Below are 11,789 nucleotides of genomic sequence, written 5' to 3'. Positions count from 1 at the left end.
CCTTCCTTCCTTCCTTTCTTCCTTCTTTTCTTTGCTTTTGCTTTTGCTTTTTATTAGAAAAGTATGGAATATAGCATTTTCCACAGTAAGGAGAAATGGACTAGTTATTACCACTGTATTTTAATATTAAAATGTGAAGGATTTAGAAATATCCAGATGTATGTGTTATTTCATACTCTATGTGGTTTACCAAGTTATCTTTATTTCTTCTCAAGTAATTGCTTTGTTTTCTAGAATAAGGGGATATAAAAATCCCTTAGACACTGTCAAACACATGAAACCGAATCTTGTTGTAACAAGTTGAGTTTCAGAGGTCACTAGCCTTGTTGTGTAGGTAAGAACAAGCCCTGATTGGATCTGGCAGATCATCTGTTATATTTCAGGTGTCCTCAAAGCCTCATTTCCTGTTTAGGTAGGTCAATAGAGCCAGCATATGCACCATCCTTCCTAAGAGTTAGCTTCCTTTCTAAAAGACAACTAGAAGCAGATAAGTGGTGAATGTTATGTTGGAAAATAATCATTCGTACTAAAATCATATCTTTAACAAAATTTATTATTGATGCCTATCTCTTCTTTTCTCTCATTGATTTTTCCAGTTTTCTGTTTCTGCCTAACAAACACTCCAGAGCATAGTGCCATGAAACAACAACTTTATTGTTCTCATAGTTCTGGGAGTCAAAAAATTGGGCAGAGCCCAGCAAGAGTGACATGCCTCTGATCCATAATAACTGGTGGATCAAGTGCTGTGGTTTAAGTTGCTGGAGAAAGCTGAGCACCTCTGGAATCTTGGTTCTGTCAAATGGGCTCCTTGATTCATCTACACATCAGTCTGCTGGGGTGAAGTGTCCAACTGGTTCTTTACTCATATGTCTGGTGCCTGGGCTCAGAAGGCCCTAGAAGCTGAGGCTGACCAATCATCTTACTGTCTACATATTGTCTCCAGATGGCTGGCTTGGCGTCATGTTAGGGAGGTAGGACTTCTTATACCTAAGACTGGCTTATCCCTAAAGGAATATACCAAGAGATCAAAGCAGAAGCCTCAAGATTTCTTATAACCTTGCAAGCCCATCCTGTGACTTTTACTCTCATTCTGTTGATACATGGAGCCAGCTCCTATTCAGTGTAAAAGTCTGAATAGCAAGGGGGTGTGATTTAAAAAGGGGTTGCATTTTAGAACCTAGCTACCACATTTATGTTTTGGATCACTATCTTTTCTCTACATATGTCTTTCCATGGATATTACTCATTATTGTATGTCTTAAGATATAAAGGAGAAATATTTGCTGTCTTGATTTTCACCACTGGAGCAATCAATGCATCTAAGGTGCTTGTTTTGGAGAAGGTCACGTGGGGATTGTGAAAGACCTGGGAACGAAACTAACTATATGTCTTAACCTACTTTCCTGATGACTAGATGATTTGTCCTCTTAGATTTAAACAGTCTAAAAAGAAAAACATGAATATATTACATAATACATTGTTATTTTCAAGTTTAGAATTGTTATCAGGCCAAGAAAGTTTCGATAATTGAATTATTAAATGATGCTGCATAGTATGTACACAACAGTCTTCTGTTGACCATTGCCAAGTGGAGTAGATTTTCTTTCTTTTATTCCTAGTGGGTTTTAGAATAAAAAAAAAGTTTCTTTAATTTATTTGTTTATAAGAAATAGTGCCTGAAAGTGATTAACAAGTAACTAACAGAAAAGAATTAAAAATTTTTTTTTAATGTTTTTATTTATTTTTGAGAGCATGAGCATGGGAGGAGCAGAGAGAGAGGGAGACACAGAATCTGAAGCAGGCTCCAGGCTCTGAGCTGTCAGCACAGAGCCCAATGTGAGGCTAGAACCCACAAACCATAAGATCATGACCCGAGCTAAGGTCATTCGCTTAACTGACTGAGTCACCTAGCTGCCCCCAAAAAAGAATTTATTATAATATCACCTTCAGATGTAAAAATGCTAAGTCTTATTGTTTAAAATATACATAAATATAGACTATCCTAGAAAAAAATAGAGGACTTGTCTTCTTTAGACTGTCACAGATGTTTTCTTTTTCTTTTTTTCCCCCTGAATGATCAAAACAGGCTATGTTTGTACAACATAAAGGCTATGCTTACAACATGAAAGAGAAGAATTGCTATGGTAATTTTTTCACTATATGAACCAAACCAAACCAAATTTGTTAGCACAATTTAACAAATATTTATTGAGTGACTATTATTTGTCATAAACAATGTTACTAATGTAATGTTGGTAACAAGAGTTACCAATTGGAAATCAGTAACCGAAGATATTGAGATAGACATGATATAATCCTTGCCATCAAGATGTCTGCATTTCAGGAGAGACAAGCATGTAGACAAATAAGTGGAATATACTGAATTAGGCACTCATCAGATGCTGTAGGGCTCTCGATGTAGTCATTCCTTCAGCCAGTTGTGGGAAGTGAAGAGAAGTTATAGAAACGAAGTGGCATTGTGACGTGCATTTTTTTTGACCAGGTACACAAATGTATGAGCAAACAAGCTGTTTCTAATTTAAACAAAATTAAGAGGTTTTTTTCTGTTATCAAATATAATAGTAGCTTTCTTCCAAATTGGAGTTCCTAATGTAATCTAAAGGTGATTGTACTGTCTCAAAAATAGAGATGAAACAAGTGAGAAATAGGACAACAAAAGATCTTTATAGCTTATGGAATGCCTTTCCATATGTTAAAAGGAATAAAACTTCAGTAGGCAAGAATACACATGCACTTGGTAAGCACACCTTGCTGAATGATCTAGTTTTGATTCAAGAATTCCTATGTAGTACTGATTTAGATTTAAATTTTTACTTTTATATGAAGGTGGTTGGATATTAGTAAATTTTAGTCTTATATGAGATTATTAGTTTATATAAAATATACATGCTTTTGTTTTCAAAGAAAACAAACCTTAATGACTTCATTATTTAACATGAAACCCAGTTTCTTTCTTGTTCCTTTTTAATAATACTTATTTATATTTGAGAGAGAGACAGAGTGTGGGTGGGGGAGGGACAGAGAGAGAGGGAGACACAGCATAGGAAGCAGGCTCCAGTCTCTGAGTTGTCAGCACAGAGCCTGATGCGGGGCTCAAACTCATGAACCGTGAGGTCATGACCAGAGCCAAAGTCGGACATTTAACAGACTGAGACACCCAGGTGCCCCTTTCTTGTTCCTTTTTAATTTGTTTTTTAATTTTCAATTACAGTTAACCCTTGAACAGCTGGGTTTGAATTGCAGGGGTCTCCTTACACACAGATGTGTTTTTGGTAAGTACAGTACTATAAATTTATTTTCTCTTATGACTTTCTTAATATTGTTTTCTTTTCTCTCTTTATTATAAAAGTACAGGATATAGTACATATAACATACAAAGTATGTGTGAATCAACTGTTTTTGTCATGAGTAAGGCTTCTGGTCAACACTAGGCTAGTAATAGTTAAGTTTGAAGGAAGTTAAAGTTGTTTGTGGTGGGGAGCTGGCTTCCCTAACTCACATGTTGTGCAAGGGTTTACTGCATTCTGCTTTATATCAAGATAGATTCTGTGGTTCTATAATTCTTCTAGAAGTTCCTGGTCTACTTGACTCCTCATAGAGAACTTTTCTCCAGTATCCTCAGGAAATGTCATGAATTAATTTTAAGTGGACAGGAAATCAGGTCTCTTACTCATCATTGAACCAGTCATGATGGCTAGAGGAATGGAATGTTTATTGACTTAGCCTAAATCATACATGCCAGTGCAGGAGTTGGCATAAATTTAACTTGAGAAAATGGAAATCAAGGTTATCAAAAGGGAAATGTAGGGATGCTTCTGAGGAGACAATAAATCATCATGTACCACACAGATAAGTATATGGATAAACAATATATTAGAATTTTAAAATGTTTTGATTTTTTATGATAATATGGCTCATATAAAAAAAAATAAGTTCCATTTCATGTGGGCTGTTGTCCCAATGGAATAATGATGTAATGGATGGAAAGATAACAATATTCGCAACTGAAAGATATATGTTCATTTAAAATAAGAAAGGATAAAAACTGTGTCACTGAAATAGCTGCACAAAACTGAAAACACAGTAACACTTCTTACAGTTTGGAAAGATTCCTTTGCCTTTAGGTCCAAGCAAGATGCTTTTTCTGCCAACGATACCACCTCAAAATGATGAAGACACTGTCATATTCTTCAAGAATTTCTCTTTGCTGTTTTCACAGGGGATCTTTCTGTGCTATTGGTCCCTTTCAAGTAACTGGACAATTGCCTGTTGTCCTTCTTGCTCAATAAGTACACTATTCCTGAGTTTTTACTGAACATGAGTAAATCAAAGGTCAAGTTTCACTCCGTTAAAAGTGACTAGAAATCCAATGAGAATAAAAGTCAGAGTTCCAAATCAGAGATGACACTTGGGGCATTTTCCAGGTGTACCAACTTGCTAAAAGTCAGAATTTTAGTCCTGCTTGAAGTCTGTTTTGCAGTATTATTATTTAGGGACATGTGCAATAGTATCATTTTGGGGGGGCAATACTAAAAATATAAACCAGCTAGGGCACCTGGGTGGCTTATTCAGTTAAGCATGGTTTGTGAGTTTGATCCCCAAGTTTGACCCTTGGTTTTGGCTCAGGTGATGATTTCACGGTTTGTGAGTTTGATCCCCATGTCAGACTCTGTGCTGACAGTGCGGAGTCTGCCTGGAATTCTCTCTGCCCCTACCCCACTTGTGTTCTCTCTCTCTAAATAAATAAGTAAACTTAAAAAATAAATAAACTAATAAATAAATTAATAAATTATTAATCCAGTTTTGATACCTTTGGAATCTTCAACAGATCATAAGCTATGTGAAAGGGAAGATTCCTTATATATATATTTATAATATCAGAATTTGTAGTTTAAAAAATTGGTGATTTGGAGGTACCTGGGTGGCTCAGTCGGTTAAGCATCTGACTTCAGTTCAGGTCATGATCTCACAGTACATGGGTTTGAGCCCCACGTCGGGCTCTGTGCTGGCAGCTCAGATCCTGGAGCCTGCTTTGGATTCTGTCTCCCTCTTTCTCTGCCCCTCCTCTGCTCATGCTCTTTCTCTCAAAAATAAATAAACTTAAAAAAACTTATTTTAAATCATTGATTTCAACATTTGTAAAAGCAATCATCATAAAAACTTGTAAGAAATATATATTTACAAATCACCTGAAAGTTCACCCTGCAAAGATAATCATTGCTGATATTTTTTACAGCCATAAGATAAGCCATAAGTGCTTAATGCCCAGTAAATGCTCAATTAATGTTCTGTTGAAGGCTGAAAGAGTATAAATGGAATATATACTCACTTATAAAAATATGTTGATATCTATATTTTAACATTGGTAGCTCAGTTCTTTTTTAAACATTTGCTTTATCAAGCTTGATTAAAATTCAAAACAAATGAAAAGAGATGTGCTCTGCAATATTTTGCAAGTAGTTATCCGATGGGAATTCACACTTTCTCTTTCTGTTTATATGATGCCATTTTAATTACATGTCACTTGCTAAGAAATGGGTGAGTGAGTGATTATGCCTATAGGAACATTTGGCACCCAAGGGGGGAAGGGAAGAAGAAGATTTTTAATTTATTATGACTCAGGTACAAATCATCATGTTCCTGGACAATGACTATGTTATCATCAACTTGTCACTAACGCTAATCCCTGATCCATCACAGGAATTTTCTTTACAACTCACTTGGAAAAAAATCATTCTCTATTCAAGAAGTCATTTAACTTAGCAAATGTGAAGAAATGGGGAGTAGTTTATACTGTTCACTGAAAAGTCTGATCTGGTTCTTGTATCTTCTGACTTTCATGAGGAACAGAGTTGAGAAAACCTGATGGGGGAAAAGGGGAAATAAGAGAATTTCAAGAACATGAGAGTTATAAAGAATCAACTATCACCAGGATATGCCTTATGTTTACACTCTGGAAGCTTTCCCAGAAATGATGTTTTCTTTCTTTTTTTTTTAAATGTTTTATTTATTTGAGACAGAGAGACAGCGTGAGCAGGGGAGGGTCAGAGAGAGAAGGAGACACAGAATCAGAAGCAGGCTCCAGGCTCTGAACTAGCTGTCAGCACAGAGCCCAACGTGGGGCTCCAACCCACAAACCTCAATATCATGACCTGAGCCAAAGTTGATGCTTAACCAACTAAGCCACCTAGGTGCCCCTGATGTTTTTTTAATACTCCCAATTTTTTCCCAGTGATATTTGGTGGCTGTGTCACAATCTTCTCAGGACTATAAGACAGTGAATATACTTTTTTTTTTTTTTTAACTGGGCAAAAATTCACTGATGTGTGTGTTTTAACGATACCATTGGGATTAATTTGCTCACTCTTCATAGTAAATCTATGATATTTAAACTAAAATGAAACTAGCAGAAAGAAGGATAATATTTCAGGCTACAAACTACACTCTCAAGTAATTAGCCTTTTGTAAATAATGAAACGGCAAGTTTATATAAATTGCCATAAAGTGTATCCTAAGGCAAAGTTAAACGATCACGTTTACAAAAAAATATGTTTATAAGGCCCATGTAGTAGACTAAGTGGAGAGAAGAAAAGGGGAAAGGAAATAAAGGGAAAGAAATTTTTAAAAGAGAAAGGACTAAGTGTGTACTTGAGAGAAAAATAAATGTGTCTAAATTGAGCTCCACTAATTACTGGTTATATGACTGGGGGCATATCTTTGTATTTCATTTTTCTTATCCATAATAAATGGTTAATAAGAGTAGTTATCTCATGGGGTGCCTGGGTGGCTTAGTTGGTTAAGTGTCTGACTTCGGCTAAGGTCATGATCTCACAGCTCGTGGGTTCAAGCCCCGTGTTGGCTCTGTGCTGACAGCCAGCTCAGAGCCTGGAGCCTGTTTCAGACTCTGTATCTCCTTCTCTCTCTGACCATCCCCTGCTCATGCTGTCTCTCTCTCTCAGATATAAATAAAACGTTAAAAAAATTTTTTTAAAAAAAGAGTCGTTATCTCATAGAGTTATTTTGGAGATCTAGTGAGTTCATATTTTTAAAGTACTTAGACCTTTTAAAAGAGTAACTGCCACTTAGTGAGAGAGAATAAATATTAGCTTTAATCATTATGTCTTGATTAGACAAGCCTAATGGGAGTTGGGAGACAAATAAGGTAGGAATAGCATAGGGCACCTGTAATATAAATAAGCTTTCAGTATTCTAGGGTATTCTTGTTAACCTGAATAAAGGACCATTGCTTCTCTACCTCTAAGAGACAAGTCTTAGAGTCAGTGTATACCCATTCTAGACATCTGCCTCTGAATAATCAACAAAACTTCAAGATTTGATATGATGCCAAAGTGAAATAAGTCTTTCCAGCTGTTTTAACATGGATACTAGTATTTGTTCTCTTGAATTGTATGATTGGCTAGATATCAGAGGTATCAACCAGATTCATGTGCTGCTTGGAACCTATGGTAAATAGATTTACTGAGGAGTCTCCTGTGATTTCAAGAAAGGCTGTACCTTCTTCAATAGATTCATTTTGAAAAACTCCTTATTCTAGAGGGCTCTGATAAAGATCATATGCCTGGCCACCAGTCCACAAGTGAACAAGCACCCCAAGGTGTATGCGTATGACAAAATGTCCATCTTGAATTAGTTGTGTCTATCTATTGAGAAATAGAAAACTACTTTTCAGTATTTCAATATTAAGTGATATATATGTGATCAGATTTTATAAACTCAGAAGCAAACAGTTCTTTTATGTGGAATGCAAATTCTTATGCCAGATTATAAAGGTCTTGGTATTAATAAATTGGGAAAAATTTTTGAAAGGGTTGTAAGGATGGGCATTTTGAAATAGACTCAGAATTGGAAATTTTGCTATCCCATGTGAATATTTGCCAAAAACATCACCTCTATAAAGTGTCTTAAATCAAGTGGACAAGATGATCAATTCTGCAGAGATCATCCATATTCTTTGTTTTGTAGAACTGGTACTTGTTTAATGGCTTAATGAAAAATAAGGCCTTGAAGTTATGCCTTGTTAAAATAACAAGCATTTCCAATTTGGCGTTCAGCATTGTTGAGTACCCAATTTACTAGGAACTTAGAGTCTCTGGTATGGCTCATGTATGGTGAAGACTAGACAGCTTCTTGATGATGATCCATTATATGGGCACCCTCTGAAACCTTGGTGAAACCTTCACCAATATAAGTTATTATTCTAGATTTGGATCAGATTTACTTCTTTTTCATCTTTTTTCAACTTTATAATATATAAATATATATTTATATATACATAGATATGCATATGTATATATTTAATGAATAATATATAATAATAAATATTTAATATCTTAATTTCATAAACTATATTTCCAACCCAACTACACATTCTTGGCAAAGGCATTTTTCTTATTTATAGCAGAATTTATGATGATGAATGAATGGATAGACAGATAAAAATGCTTTAATTCTGCCTAAAGAAATGTTAAGCCTAGTATGTATATATGCAGATGAGAAGAGATAAATTTATCTAGTCATTCATATGCTTCCATATATACAGTTGTAAAGTGTTATGACAGTAAAATGTTAAAAAAAGAAATAACTTGATTTTTGATAGTACATTTTTTTTTGTCATAGGTACATAGACTTTTAACACAATTTGGGTAGGTTGGTGTACTAATAATAAATTATATACGTCCCAAATAACACTTCACCAAATGAATTAGTGCTTAAATGTAAGTTGCATAAAGACACCTGCTTACCTGTTCTTTTAACTCCAAAGCATGATTTGAAGATGTAATGCAATTTGTCATGTGTTGATTTCCTGAACATGCCTATCCTTGAATGTCACTTTCTAAATGATGATTAAGGAAACAAACACATTCTTCTCCAATAAAGAAGTATTGAAAAAATATGATTTTTGCTCATGTCACTGCAATGCGAAATTGGCTAGCTGCAGGACAATGAATATTACTCAGTGATGGAACCACTATTGAACACAATGTATCAAAAGACGACATATTTCCTTTCAATCAATGTCTGCCCTCCAGTATATCATTCCTATTGAGTTTATCACTTATAAACCTATTTCAGGGGATTTATGAAGTTTGGCCATAGCTTGTCTTTGGGAGAGAGATTATTTTTAGAAAAAATGACTATGTTTGTATAATAACCTTTAGCAATGAAACTTGTGATATGTATACCTTCTAAGATCACACTGATATATGAGTTTTGGAATTCCTAGTTTATTTCTGATAGTTTTGGATATATAAAACAGTAGAATTATAAGATTGGAAGTGAACTTACATGTCAAATATCCTTGTGACCAGACTGTTACTCTGTCCCTTTTATCAAGCAATTTCTGTGCTCTGAATATCCTAGTGAACTACTCACGTACCTAGATACCCCCTTACATTTTGGAACATTTCAAGATTTGATTTTCTTTTTAACTCACTAGAAATATGTCTTTCTATAATTTCCACTTACTAGTCCTAATTCTTCTTCCACATGATACCACTTCATATATTTGAAGATTGCTGCTGTGTTCGAATAACTAATCTCTAAGGTCTTGAGTTCTCCAATTCTTCTCAATATTATCTTGAATGAGTGGATATATTGTTTCTAGGTTTCTTGACATTTTTATTACTTTCTTTTGGAGAGTTTTGCTATATTTTATTCTTAGGACCACAAATAAGTAGATTAAAGAACAATTCGTGTTATCATGTACAGTTTTATATTTGGCTGCTTTGGGTTTTGTGGACCAATATACTATGGAGTGGACAGAACTATTCACTTTTTATTATTTTATAAATATTATACTATCATATATTCTTATTATGTGAATATAGCTGTTTCCCTCCATTCCTATCACAACAGTTTTATCTCCTAACAGATTCATAAGAGAAGAGTTCAGGGAGATTTATATATATATATAGGTATCTATAGATATATTTTTTTCCTGTTGAATAGGCTCCTGAATCTTTTCCAAAGTAAGGTTTTAGAAGAGTCCTACTTTGTAATACAAAACCAATGTGGAGAGGACCTCAAGCACACCTTGCCTAAAAAAACCTTATCCACATGCTCCACTTGATATGAACAATATGACTTCAGGGGACTCATTGTAAATGGATGCATCAGGGAGATCTAGAGCAGAAAGGGGGCAGAGTTTTCAATGAATGTAGCTCTATTTTGGATTTTTCAAGAAGTCTCATCATTGCAAAACAGACATGAATACATACTCCAAATCTTCTGTGTATGGATAGAAATTGTCAGTAAGGAAATAAAAAGATTAATGAATGTCAACTTTAGATATATCACTTGACTTCTTAACTTGAGGTCCATCACCTGTCAAAAATACTTTACTACAAAGGGCATTCTCTTTTATAATTAATTTACAGCTATAAAAATTAAGATATTAATATTTATACACTCTTACTACCTAATCATCAGATGCATACCACTTACACTAATACTCTCAATAATATACTTATGGTCAACGGATACAGCTCCAAGTCAAACACTTTCATTTAGTGTTCATATCTCACTCTGGAAATACTTGCTTTGTCTTTTCTTGACTTTCATTATGTTGGCACTTTTAAAGTTATCGTAGAATGTGCCCTAGTTTGGGTTTGATATTTCCTTATGATATTAGATTCAGATTAGGAATTTCTGTCTGGAACAATCATAAAAGTGTTGTACATTTTCTCATCTCCATTAAGGTGGAACATACTGATTTGTCTCATTATAGATGATTTTCAGTTCAGTTACTGGATTAAGATGGTATATGTCAGGCTTACTCAATGTAAAGTTACTCTTTTTCCTTTGTAATTGTTATGAATTTTGTGTACAGTTACTTTCAGTCTATATAAATGCTATATTCATTAGACAATGAATTAATTAACTATATAATATTACTGTGCATTTATTATTTCCTATTTTATTTAGCTAATCAACTAAATAATCCTACTGTGGATTTATGATGTCCTATTTTATACAGTGGGTTTTGGTCTGTTCCTAACAGAATTTATTTCAATGTTTACATTGTCCCCGATGTGACCAGAAGCCATGTTCTGTGGTTTCCTTTTAAGATGTACCAGCCATCTTTTCTGTGAACACTTCCTTGCTTTTTGACACCAACAGATATTCCTGGCTCATCTTGTATTTTCTGAAACTCAGCCCTAGAATCAAGCATTATTTCTCTGAAGAGCCTTTCTTCCTTTTCATGGGGAATCATGTTTGGAATCCAACATTCAGCACCAGATGTGCTCATTGTTATTGAGGTTTTGTTTCCCATACATCCCCTCAGTGGGCAGAATTAGGGAATCAACTTATGCATAGGCATACCTACATACATACATATGTGTCAACATAAACCAGATGCGTAATAAAGACACACATGCACATGACATGTATGCCTTTATATTTAGGTTAATTTTTCTGTCTCTGTCCATCAAAAACATTGAATTCACTTTGATATTTCCAGTACCAATCCAATCAAATGGCTCGTTCTAGTTTTCTTCCTTTTCTTTACTCCCTACTCCTTTTTTTAAATTCCCTTCTCTGACAGTGATGAACCTGGTTTCCATTACATTTACTATATTAATAATTTGATCATTTTTTCATCATGAAACCAGTCTCCCTCCCTAAAGCCATGCCCTCCCCCAAGCCAGTGCCCTCTCCTTAGGGCTCTGACCCTCCATGCTGTGCTTCCCGCATGCAGACACCTCCTTACCTAGCTTGGGCTCCAGTCGCCTATGTGGGGCCGTATC

Source organism: Hyaena hyaena, unplaced genomic scaffold, assembly GCF_003009895.1.
Source record: "Hyaena hyaena isolate Hyena2069 unplaced genomic scaffold, ASM300989v1 scaffold_570, whole genome shotgun sequence".
NCBI lineage: Eukaryota > Metazoa > Chordata > Mammalia > Carnivora > Hyaenidae > Hyaena > Hyaena hyaena.
Note: the sequence above shows the minus strand (reverse complement) of the source record.